The sequence below is a fragment of the Triticum dicoccoides genome, chromosome 2B, assembly GCF_002162155.2.
Source record: "Triticum dicoccoides isolate Atlit2015 ecotype Zavitan chromosome 2B, WEW_v2.0, whole genome shotgun sequence".
NCBI lineage: Eukaryota > Viridiplantae > Streptophyta > Magnoliopsida > Poales > Poaceae > Triticum > Triticum dicoccoides.
Genome location: NC_041383.1, coordinates 589756614 through 589768988, shown reverse-complemented (window position 1 = coordinate 589768988; position 12375 = coordinate 589756614).

Sequence of the window (12375 nt, the reverse complement as noted above, 5' to 3'; positions counted from 1 at the left end):
GGAATTACTAGGAAACGGCCTAGGATTAAAATTGCCTATGTATGCGTTGTTACCAAAATTGTTCCTACCAACAAAATTTACATCCATAGATTCATTATTAGTCTCTATCAAAGTGGACAAAGGCATATCATTAGGATCAGAGGAAACACTTTTATTAGCAAATAATTTCATAAGTTCATCCATCTTTCCACTCAAAACATTAATCTCTTCAATCGCATGAACTTTTTTACTAGTGGATCTTTTGGTGCGCCATTGGAATAATTAACCATAATATTATCTAGGAGTTTAGTAGCCTCTCCTAAAGTGATTTCCATAAAAGTGCATCTCGCGGCCGAATCTAAAAGATTTCTAGAAGCAAAATTCAATCCGACATAATTTTTTTCTATAATCATCCACAAATTCAAACCATGTATAGGGCAATTACGTATCATCAATTTCATCCTCTCCCAAGATTGTGCAACATGCTCATGATCAAGTTGCTTAAAATTCATAATATCGTTCCTAAGGGAGATGATCTTAGCGGGAGGAAAATACTTAGAGATCAAAGCATCTTTACACTTATTCCATGAATCAATACTCTTTTTAGGAAAAAATGAGAACCAAGTTTTAGCACGATCTCTAAGCGAAAATGGAAATAGCTTTAGTTTAACAACATATCATTATCCACATCTTTCTTCTTTTGCATATCGCACAAATCAACGAAATTGTTTAGATGGGATGCGACATCTTCACTAGGAAGGCCATAAAATTGATCTTTCATAACAAGATTCAACAGTGCGGCATTAATTTCACAAGATTCATCATTAGTAGTAGGAGCAATCCAGTGCTAATAAAATCATTGTTGTTGGTGTTGGAAAAGTCACACAATTTAGTATTATCCTAGGCCATCGTGCAGAGCAATCAATCCAACACACAAGCTCACAAGAAGCAAGCGAAAAGAGACAAACGAAAGAGGCGCGAAGAAAAGGCAAAGGTTTTCGAAAACCGTTTTAGAAGTGGGGGAGAGGAAAATGAGAGGCGAATGGCAAATAATGTAATGCAAGGGAGAAGAGTTTATGATGGGTACTTGGTATGGCTTGACTTGACGTAGATCTCTTCGGCAACGGCGCCAGAAATCCTTCTTGATACCTCTTGAGCTTGCGTTGGTTTTCCCTTGAAGAGGAAAGGGTGATGCAGCAAAGTAGCGTAAGTATTTCCCTCAGTTTTGAGAACCAAGGTATCAATCCAGTAGGAGACAACGCACAAGTCACCGAATACCTGCACAAACAATCAACAACTTGCACCCAACAAGATAAAGGGGTTGTCAATCCCTTCATGGTCACTTGCAAAAGTGAGATTTGATAAGATAGATAAACAGTGAAGTAAATATTTTTGGTATTTTTGGTTTATAGATCAGAAAGTAAAAGATTGCAAAATACTAGATCGGAAACTAGCAAGATGTAAACGAGATTCAATATAATGGAAAAGAGACCTGGGGGCCATAGGTTTCACTAGTGGCTTCTCTCAAGATAACAAATATTGCGGTGGGTGAACAAAATATTGCTGAGCAATTGATAGAAAAGCGCATAGTTATTAGCTAGTGGCTTCTCTCAAGATAGCAAATATTACGGTGGGTGAACAAATTAGTGCCGAGCAATTGATAGAAAAGCGCATAGTTATGATGATATCTAAGGCAATGATCATGAACATAGGCATCACGTCCGTGTCAAGTAGACCGACTCCTGCCTGCATCTACTACTATTACTCCACACATCGACCACTATCCAGCATGCATCTAGAGTATTAAGTTCATAAAGAATGAAGTAATGCCTTAAGTAAGATAACATGATGTAGAGGAATTAACTCAAGCAATATGATGAAAAGCCCATCTTTTTATCCTCGATGCCAACAATACAATACGTGCCTTGCTGCCCCAACTGTCACTGGGAAAGGACACCGCAAGATTGAACCCAAATCTAAGCACTTCTCCCATTGCGAGAAAGATCAATCTAGTAGGCCAAACTAAACTGATAATTTGAAGAGACTTGCAAAGATATCAAATCATGCATATAAGAATTCAGAGAAGAACCAAATAATATTCATAGATAATCTTGATCATAAATCCACAATTTACCGGATCTCGGCAAACACACCGCAAAAGAATATTACATCGAATAGATCTCCAAGAACATCGAGGATAACATGGTATTGAGAATCAAAGAGAGAGAAAAAGCCATCTAGCTAATAACTATGGACCCGTAGGTCTGTGGTAAACTACTCATGCTTCATCAAAGAGGTAATGGTGTTGATGTAGAAGCATGTCGGTGTCAAAACCGACGGACCTCGGGTAGGGGGTCCCGAACTATGCGTCTAAGGCTAATGGTAACAGGAGGCGGGGGACACAATGTTTACCTAGGTTCAGGCCCTCTCTATGAAGGTAATACCCTACTTCCTGCTTGATTGATCTTGATGATATGAGTATTACAAGAGTTGATCTACCACGAGATCGTAGAGGCGAAACCCTAGAAGCTAGCCTATGATTATGATTGTTGTTGTCCTACGGACTAAACCCTGCGATTTATATCGACACTGGAGGGGGGCTAGGGTTACACAGATTCGGTTATAGAGAAGGAGTCTACATATCTGAATTGCCAAGCTTGCCTTCCACGTAAAGGAGAGTCCCACCCGAACACGGGACGAAGTCTTCAATCTTGTATCTTCATAGTCCAACAGACCGGCATAAGTATATAGTCTGGCTGTCTGAGGACCCCCTAATCTAGGACTCCCTCAGTAGCCCCTGAACCAGGCTTCAATGACGATGAGTCCGGCGCGCAGATTGTCTTCGACAATGCAAGGCGGGTTCCTTCTCCAAATACTCCAAGGATGATTTTGAACACAAGGATCGTGTCTGGTTCTGCAAAACAAATTCCACATACCACCATAGAGAGCACAAAATTCCACAAGTATAATCTACTGACAACTTTTTCATAGCGTGACATCACGCCACCGCCCGGTTATTATCAAAACCGTTTTTCCCAACCTGGCATTGCACATCCTGCGAGACGGTTTTATTGGCACATCTTGTCAAAGCAGAGATCGTGTTCCCCTTATCATGGGATTCTCATCAATACGGGCGTGGGTAACCCAACCGTGCCATTAGTATGACTCCTCAGTTTAGGCAAGTTCCAAACGGCCGTGCAGAGGACGCTTGACATTCATCATTTCTATAAAGAGGCCAAGACCTGCCCTTTTCTTTCCAAGCCTGATCCTTGCCTTCTCCCACCTCGAGTTCCAACACCCAAGGTCCAGTCCACGCATTCAGGACCTTCAATCATGTCCGTATCCAACCATCAAGGCTGGTGGATGGTCTCTTTTATCACAGAGGAGGACATCAAGAAGCTTAGAGAGGCTAGGTATCTGACCGTCGAAATCCTTCATAGGCTTCCTGCCCAAGGGCAGGTTGTTCCTACTCCCAAGCCCAACGAGAGCGTTGTATTCATCTCCCACTTCATCTGAGGGCTAGGCTTCGGTCTTCATCCCTAGAGGGCTTCATGTTCTATTACGGGCTAGATTTTCATGATCTAGCTCCAGATTCCTTCCTTCACATCTCGTCGTTTATCTTCGTGTGTGAGGCGTTCCTCCGCATTACCCCACACTTCAGCTTATGGCTCAAGACCTTCAATGCGAAGCCGAAGATGATCGATGGGCGACACGCGGAGTGCGGAGGTGCGATAATAAGCAAAGGTGTCGATGCCTTATGGCCAAAGGGTTCCTTCCCGGAGGTGTCTGACCTATGGCAACGAGAGTGGTTTTATATCACAGCATCCTAAGGTACAAATTGGGTAGCCGCCCCAGCCTTCCGCTCTGCCCCTCCTCTACAGCTTCCATCATGGGTCAACAAGGGGCTAGACTGGGTCCGGTTAATGACGTGCTGACATTGCAAATCTGCATCCGAGATCTCCTCAAGAGGGTTATCAGTCTCGTCAAAGTAATTCAAGTAATGTTAGTTCGTCGGGTCCTGCCATGCCAACGTTGAACTCTCCATATGTGGGAGTTCAACCCAGAAGGACCGCGAACCATTCAACACTTCTTCAGCGCGACGCTCAAAGGGATGTATCGATTATTCTTCGGATCATGAATAAAGTGTCCGGACACAATAGAGGATGCGGGTCTCAACTGCAACCGTCCAGATACCCAAGTAAGTAACTCCATGACCGAACATACTATCATTATATTTGTCACAACATTATTCTGAAAAACAACCCTTGGCCAGGACTGGATAAGAAAGGCGGAGAGGATCAGGTGTTCGGCCCCTCTTCATGAAGGCTCGCCAGATCCTGTACTAACCAGGATGCTGCCTCACGCACCTTATGAAGTGCCATCAGGGGAGGACGAGGGGAGGAATAGGGAAGCCAAAAGCGGGCTTCATGCTGGAGGTACATTACGCGTCCTAACCGGGGGAATTAGTGCCCCAGTGTTGGAGGATGATTGGGGAGGAGAATCTAGAATCCCCTCACCCCACGGGAAGAAAAGGACCGCCCCTGAAGACTTGGAACCAGAGGTTTCCAAACGAGGGAAGAAACCTTCACCAGGGGGCCCTGCCCCGGAGGGCACTCTTACCGCACAGTGCCCACAAGGGGGCTAGCCGTCAACCGAGCCGTAAATGAACAAAGGCACTTCAGTAAGAATGCCCTGCTCTTTTCCTGAGAATAACAACGGAGACATATGTTTTGCAGTCCGGCTCATAGCCCTTCTCAACAATGTTCATCCTCGGGATATCTTCTTCCGCAGATGATGGAGAGCGAAACGCCTCCTCCTGCTTCCCCGCCTCATGTGGCGGACGACCCTGAGGTGTCATCTCGGAGGATCTCTCGTGATCCGCAAAGGCCAGAAGGTAACTCTTCAGCCGCCCAAAGTCTGGAGTTCTCGGCTCCTAAGGAGACCAACAGAAAAGTCCCGGGATTGTCCGGTGTACAACCGGACACATTGATGGGTCTTCCAGAGCAAGCGGCTATCTCAGAGGCACATCATACCTTAATGGGTACGGTGGTTGAGAGGATTTAATCTGCAAAAAGCGGGTTGAATGAAGCTTTTACGAGCCTGCTAAGAGGCTTTGAGGTACGCAAAGTGATATTTTTTTACTATACCGCACACGCAAGGAGTACTTTGTATATATAGTAGCCCCTGAGACTCTGGTTGCCGTCCACATGAGGCGAGCAGAGGATCATAGTCTCGGGTAATGATAGCGCTGCTTTTGTGCGCAGGAGGCTTGAGATCCGGCGGCTGACCGGACTGCTGAATTTGCCGAATTGAGGCGGCAACTTGACGCGACGGATGCGGACATCACGCTTGTGAACAAGCGTCTTGACAAGGCACAGGGTATGTATATTCGGGTGGTCAGAAAATATTAATAAGAGCATGATACTAGTATTTATAGTATGCTTTGACTGCTGATGGAGCTGCCGCCATGGAGACCCTTCGGGCAGAACTTGCCCGGGCCAAGGAGCAAGCCAGGAGGAGTGATGCGGCTGCCCTCAAGGCGGCCGAAGAATTAAAAGACGAATAGGATGCTCATCGCTAGAGTGAGGATAAAATAGCCAACATGCCTCTTGAGCTGCAGAACGCCGCCAGCCGATATGAGCTTCTCGAAAAGGAAAACCAAATGAAGATGGCTGAACTAAAGAAGGCCTTGCAAGTGGCAAAAGAAACTCGCTCTATAATTAGAGTGGCGCGGGAGGAGCTTCGGCAAGTCGGTGATATTGCGGCTGCGAAGCCCTTTTTATTGCAAGCAAAGTTCGGCGATCCGAAGTATGCCCCTCTTGATTAATTGTGGAGTTCTTCAGACGCATATTTGGAGTTAGCAAATAGTGTTGCTGATGCGACGTATTTCAAAGATCAAAAACATCATGAGGTGGAAAGATTGTTCTGGTCGCAATTCAGTAATCCAAGGTGTCCGCTGCTGTTGAATGAGCAAATGGTCGAGTGGACCGAGCTCCATAGGTTATCCGGACTTGCCATGATGGCCGTCGTGGACCACCTATGGCCGAAGAAGCCAAAGTCCAGATAGTTATTTTAGTTTCGTGCAACGATTTATTCATGATGTGCCACATATCGATGCTGTCAAGAGGTCGGCGTGCATAGAGGGTGCGCGGATGGCCCTCTCCCATGTTAAGACGTATTGGGCGAAGATGGAGGCCATCGAAACTGCAACCAGGGGTCCGCCCGGGGGCCAGGACTCGCTCGAGCACTATTTTGAAGAAGTCTTACAGGGTGCCCATTTAATAGAGGCTCAGTGCTCAAAGAATACAATGTTCCAGTGACATGTATCTTAATTGTAAAAACAATGCTTGTGATAATAAATGCTATATGTATACTTTTGCCCGTAAAGTATTGTAGAGCCTCCTATGCGGTCATTTATGTATATATGTATAAAACCTAAAAGTTTGCAGTCGTCGGCTTCAGCCCCCACGCATATAATGCCGAGGTGTTTGGCAAAGCATGTAATCACACTTGATCCAATGTCTTGGCCCGTTAAGGAGGTGATAGCGCGGCGAACAAGGCAAACAAACTATATAGCTTTAAAACTTTCACTTAGCCATAGGAGTTTGACGGTGGGGCTACTATATAGCCCCTGGTATGTCCGCGCTCATCCGAATACATTGTGTGTACATACATGACCGGGAAACCTGTCCTTTGTTAATGCGGAGGAATCACAAAGATTCCGCTGGGTCATCGAGTGGTTGACCAGTCTCTCGCTTTATCATGATAGTCAGTTTTCAGCTTTCTCTACTGAGTTGCTCATCCAGATGAACCAGGGGACAATCGCAGTAGTTCTCCAGGTGCCACCTTAGCCGATAGATTGGAACATAAGGTAGCAAAACACGGGAGCCGGGCAAACCCAACTATTGACCAAAGACATGATTCGGAGCTGATGCATATAAGGCCAAACTCGTGACGCCGAACACTCTCGAAGGTATTTGGACTTTACAACATATACTGGGCTGAGTACCGCCCTCGATAATGATCCCTGAATTTCTGGGTACGTGCATAAATTCGGCGTGACGAAAGAGCGGCTGTGGTAAGGGCATAAATCCCAAAAACACATTGGATGCTTCCCTTGTAACGTCCATTTTAGATCGGCAAATAATAAGCTTGCCAATAACGCTGGTATCCCTCTTGGTCGTTTTGAGTACTAGGAGGGTGTGATCCAATAAGAGACAATAAAAAAGGTTTACACATGGTCTTAATCTAAAAAGAAACCTTGGAACGGGGCCCTGCTACATGTCTGCGCATTTGTTTCCGTTGTGCAATATCCTGGAAGGGTATAGCACGATAGTCATCTGTAAAAAGATAGAAAAACTCAGGTGAAAGAATCTTGTGTGACCGTGCGTAACTTCGGTTAAACTTAATGAACCATGGAAATTCAATTTCTTGAGTGTAAATAGGATCTAGCCGAACTATGGATTCATTTCGTGCGGGCAACCCCCAACACCACATATGGGGGCATAGCCATTAATCAAGCTTAGGTTTATCTGGGCTGCTACAAATAGTGGTGCGCTGAACATGTCTAGCCGTGTCCATGGTCTCAACGACCAATTAGTTACTTGGGTTGGAGAGGCCGTTCAGTGGTTCGGCTGCTAGAGCCGCCACATATTCTTCCGCACACAAGGAACACTCTGTATTTCCGCTAATTGTATTGACGCCACGTGGACCGGGCATCTTAAGTTTAAGATAAGCGTAATGCGGAACTGCATTGAAACGAGCGAAGGCCGTTCTTCCGAGTAGTGCATGGTAGCCGCTTCGGAATGGAGCGATGTCGAAGTTTAGTTCTTCGCTTCGGAAGTTGTCGGGAGAACCGAATACAACCTCTAATGTTAGAGAGCCCGTGCAGCGGGCCTCTACGCCTGGTATTACTCCTTTAAAGGTAGTATTGCTTTGGCTAATTCTTGACGGGTCTATCCCCATCTTGCGGACAGTGTCTTGATATATTAGATTAAGACTACTGCCGCCGTCCATGAGGACTCATGTGAGATGGTATCCCTCAATTATTGGGTCGAGCACCAAGGCAGCCGAACCTCCATACCGGATACTAGTCGGATGATCCCAGCGATCGAAAGTGATCGGGCAGGCCGACCATGTGTTGGATTTGGGGGCGATGGGTTGTACAACGTATATGTCTCGGAGTGCGCATTTGCGCTTCCTCTTTGGTATGTGGGTTGCGTAAAAAATGTTCACTGTTTTGACCTCTGGTAGAAATATTTTCTGTCCCCCAGTGTTCAGCTGGCGAGGTTCTTCCTCGTCTTCACTTGGTGGCTCCCCTCCCCCTTGTGTTCGGCATTTAGCTTGCCGGCCTGCTTGAAGACCCAACATTCTCTGTTGGTGTGATTCGTAGGTTTTTCTGGGGTGCCATGACTCTGATAGGATCTGTCTAGAATTTTATTTAGGCTAGACGGTACATCTCTACTGCCTTTAAATGGCTTTTTCCGTTGACCGGGTAGAGAGCCCCTGAATCCGGTGTTTACCGCTGTATTGTCTGGGTTGTCTTCATTATTTCGACGCTTGTTTTTATTGCATCGTGGCTTCCCATTGCCATCCCTGATTTCGGATGTTCCTGGATCATTGGTGTCGCTATGTGCCAACCAACTATCCTCGCCCACGCAAAAGCGGGTCATGACAGTTGCTAGGGCTGCCATTGTCGTCGGCTTTTCCTGGCCGAGGTGTCTGGCGAGCCATTCATCCCGGACACTGTGTTTGAAAGTTGCTAGGGCTTCAGCATCTGGACAGTCGATGGTTTGGTTCTTCTTGGTGAGAAATTTGTTCCAAAGCTTACGGGCTGACTCTCTGGGTTGTTGGATTATGTGATTTAAATTGTCTGCATCCGGAGGTCGGACATAGGTCCCTTGAAAATTAGCCCTGAAAGCGTCCTCGAGTTCCTACCAACTTCCAATTGAGTTTTCGGGGAGGCTTTTCAACCAGTGCCGAGCTGGTCCTTTCAACTTGAGGGGCAGGTATTTAATGGCGTGGAGATTGTCTCCGCAAGCCATATGGATGTGAAGAATAAAGTCCTGGATCCAGACTGCAGGGTCTGTCGAGATGTTTACGGGTTTAAACCCCTCTGGAAATTCGTGATCCAGCACCTCATCGGTGAAGCACAGGGGGTGCACGGCGCCCCTGTACTTGGATGTGTCATGGTGTGGGTCGGACGGTTGTAGTGTTCGATGTTGATTCTGAGCTGGTAGTTGATCAGTATAGTCGTGATCCTGCGTAGGGACGCGTTTCCTAGATCCATAGATTGATCTGGCCATACCAGCTCGTTTGTCAAGGTGCTCACGTAGATCATGTGCTGACTTCTGTGCGGCATCGTGAGCCGCTCTGTCCCGGCCACGGGGTGGTCGGTCCGGTAGATCGGCCGTATTGTTTTTTGGCGGAATGGGCTCTATAGCCTCGTCGTTGAATTCGGGTAGCAGCTTGTATTTTGGGTAGCTCTTTGTGTGGCGATCACCGCCGTATATTTCGTCAGTGTCGAGCACTTTGTTCCATTTTTGGTTGAGCGTATCCTACGCGGCCTTAATCCTTTGCTACTTCTTCCTCAAGCTCCTCGTGGTGGCGATAAGCCGGAGGTTCTCTTGTTCCAAGTGCTTTTCCGGGATGATGTGTGCATCGTCATCCGGACTGTTCTCCTCTCCAGAGACAGGTTTATAAGTTTTGTCTTCCGCATCACTGTGATCGGACAGCGGCCCTGGACTGTGTTTGCCGTCCCCTAGTTCATCCTGCTCCATCGCTGGGTCTACGGGGTCATCATTATCTTTAACATCGTTTGGGGTATTATTCTTTCTTGTGCCGGTATCGCTGTTCTTGCTATGGCGGGCTTTAGAGCGGCACTGCTGACGTCAGCGCTTTCTTTGCTTCTCGAGGGGATTATCCTCCGTTGCATCATCGCCATTGCTTTCTTTGCGTGTGTCCATCATATGATGAGGTGGCTTTCTAGTGCCCTGGGGGTGGTGGTTCCCATTTTTCTCTGGCATCATCGTCCATGCCGTTAATGTCTTCAGAGTCAAAATCAAGCGTGTCGGTTAGTCATCGACAATAGCTATTAAGTGGGTGGTGGGTGGGTAATGAATTCCTTCGTTGTCCGCTTCCCAATCAAGCCGGACATAGTTCGGCCAAGAGTCTCCCGACAGGGAGAGATATTTTAATGAGTTAAGCACGTCGCTTAAGGGTGAGTGCTGAAAGATATCCATGGAGATAAACTCCATGATCGGTGCCCAGTCAGATCCGATGGGCACGGATGCGTGCGGTTCGGAGCCTATGGCCGAAGACGAGTCCGAGGGTCCGATGACACAAACCTCCTTGGAAGTGAAATCTATGTCCGGCTTTGTCGCCGCAGAGTGTGTGGCCTCCGTGGCGGAATCCATCCTCCCGTCCTTGGACGACACGATCTGCTCCGGATTTAAAGTCGTGACAGCTATAGGTGTGATCTCCTGGACAGCGTCCGATGGCAGATCTAAGTCACACTCATCGCGACTGTAGGGCGCACCTATCATGGGATCGAATCTGTCGAAGATCAAGTCTCCGCGGATGTCGGCGATGTAGTTCAGGCTTCCAAACCTGACCTGATGGCCAGGGGCATAGCTATTGATCTGCTCCAGATGGCCAAGCGAGTTGTCCTGCAGTGCGAAGCCGCCGAATACGAAGATTTGTCTGGGGAGAAAAACCTCACCCCGGACCGCATCATTATAGATGATCGAAATGGCCATCAAGCCTTATGGTGGCGACATAGTGGAACTCTCAATGAAAGCACCAATGTCGGTGTCAAAACCAGCGGATCTCGGGTAGGGGGTCCTGAACTGTGCGTCTAAGGCTAATGGTATTAGGAGGCGGGGGACACAATGTTTACCCAGGTTCGGGCCCTCTCTATGGAGGTAATACCCTACTTCCTGCTTGATTGATCTTGATGATATGAGTATTACAAGAGTTGATCTACCACAAGATCGTCCAACCGTTGTCCTACGGTTATGATTGTTGTTGTCCTACGGACTAAACCCTACGGCTAAACCCTAGAAGCTAGCCTATGATTATGATTGTTGTTGTCCTACGGACTAAACCCTCCGGTTTATATAGACACCGGAGGGGGGCTAGGGTTACAAAGAGTCGGTTATAGAGAAGGAATCTACATATCTGAATTGCCAAGCTTGCCATCCACATAAAGGAGAGTCCCACCCGGACACGGGACGAAGTCTTCAATCTTGTATCTTGATTGTCCAACAGTACGACATAAGTATATAGTCTGGCTGTCCGAGGACACCCTAATCCAGGACTCCCTCAAAGCCCTCCATGATCAAATCCCCTCTGGCAGGATGCCGAAAAACGTCCCTAGATGAGATCTCACGGGTACAGAAAGTTGCAGCGGTGGAAACGTGGTTTCGTGGATCTCCTAGATGTTTTTAGGGTATGAGTATATATGGGCGAAGGAACTAGGTCAGGGGAGGTACAAGGGGCTGATGACCCACATGTATAGGGGATCTATCGTAGTCCTTTTGATAAGTAAGAGTGTCGAACCCAATAAGGAGCAGAAGGAAATGACAAGCGGTTTTGAGTAAGGTATTCTCTGCAAGCACTGAAATTATCGATAACAGGTAGTTTTGTGATAAGATAATTCGTAACGGGTGACAAGTAACAAAAGTAACAAAGTGCAGCAAGGTGGCCCAATCCTCTTTGTAGGAAAGGACAATCCTGGACAAACTCTTATATAAAGGAAAGCGCTCCCGAGGACACATGGGAATTATCGTCAAGCTGGTTTTCATCATGCTCATATGATTTGCGTTTGGTACTTTGATAATTTGATATGTGGGTGGACCGGTGCTTGGGTACTGCCCTTCCTTGGACAAGCATCCCATTATGATTAACCCCTCTCGCAAGCATCCACAACTACGAAAGAATAATTAAGGTAAACCTAACCATAGCATGAAACATGTGGATCCAAATCATCCCCTTACGAAGCAACGCATAAACTAGGGTTTAAGCTTCTCTCACTCTAGCAACCCATCATCTACTTATTACTTACCAATGCCTTCCTCTAGTACCAAACATTGGTGAAGTGTCATGTAGTCTATGTTCACATAACATCACTAGAGGAAAGACAACATACATCTCATCAAAATATCGAAAAATACCAAATTCACATGACTACATATAACAAGACTTCTCCCATGTCCTCAGGAACAAAAGTAACTACTCACAAATCATATTCATGTTCATAATCAGAGGGGTATTAATATGCATAAAGGATCTGAACATATGATCTTCCACCGAATAAACAAACTGGCATCAACTACAAGGAGTAATCAACACTACTAGCAACCCACAGGTACCAATCTGAGGTTTTGAGACAAAGAT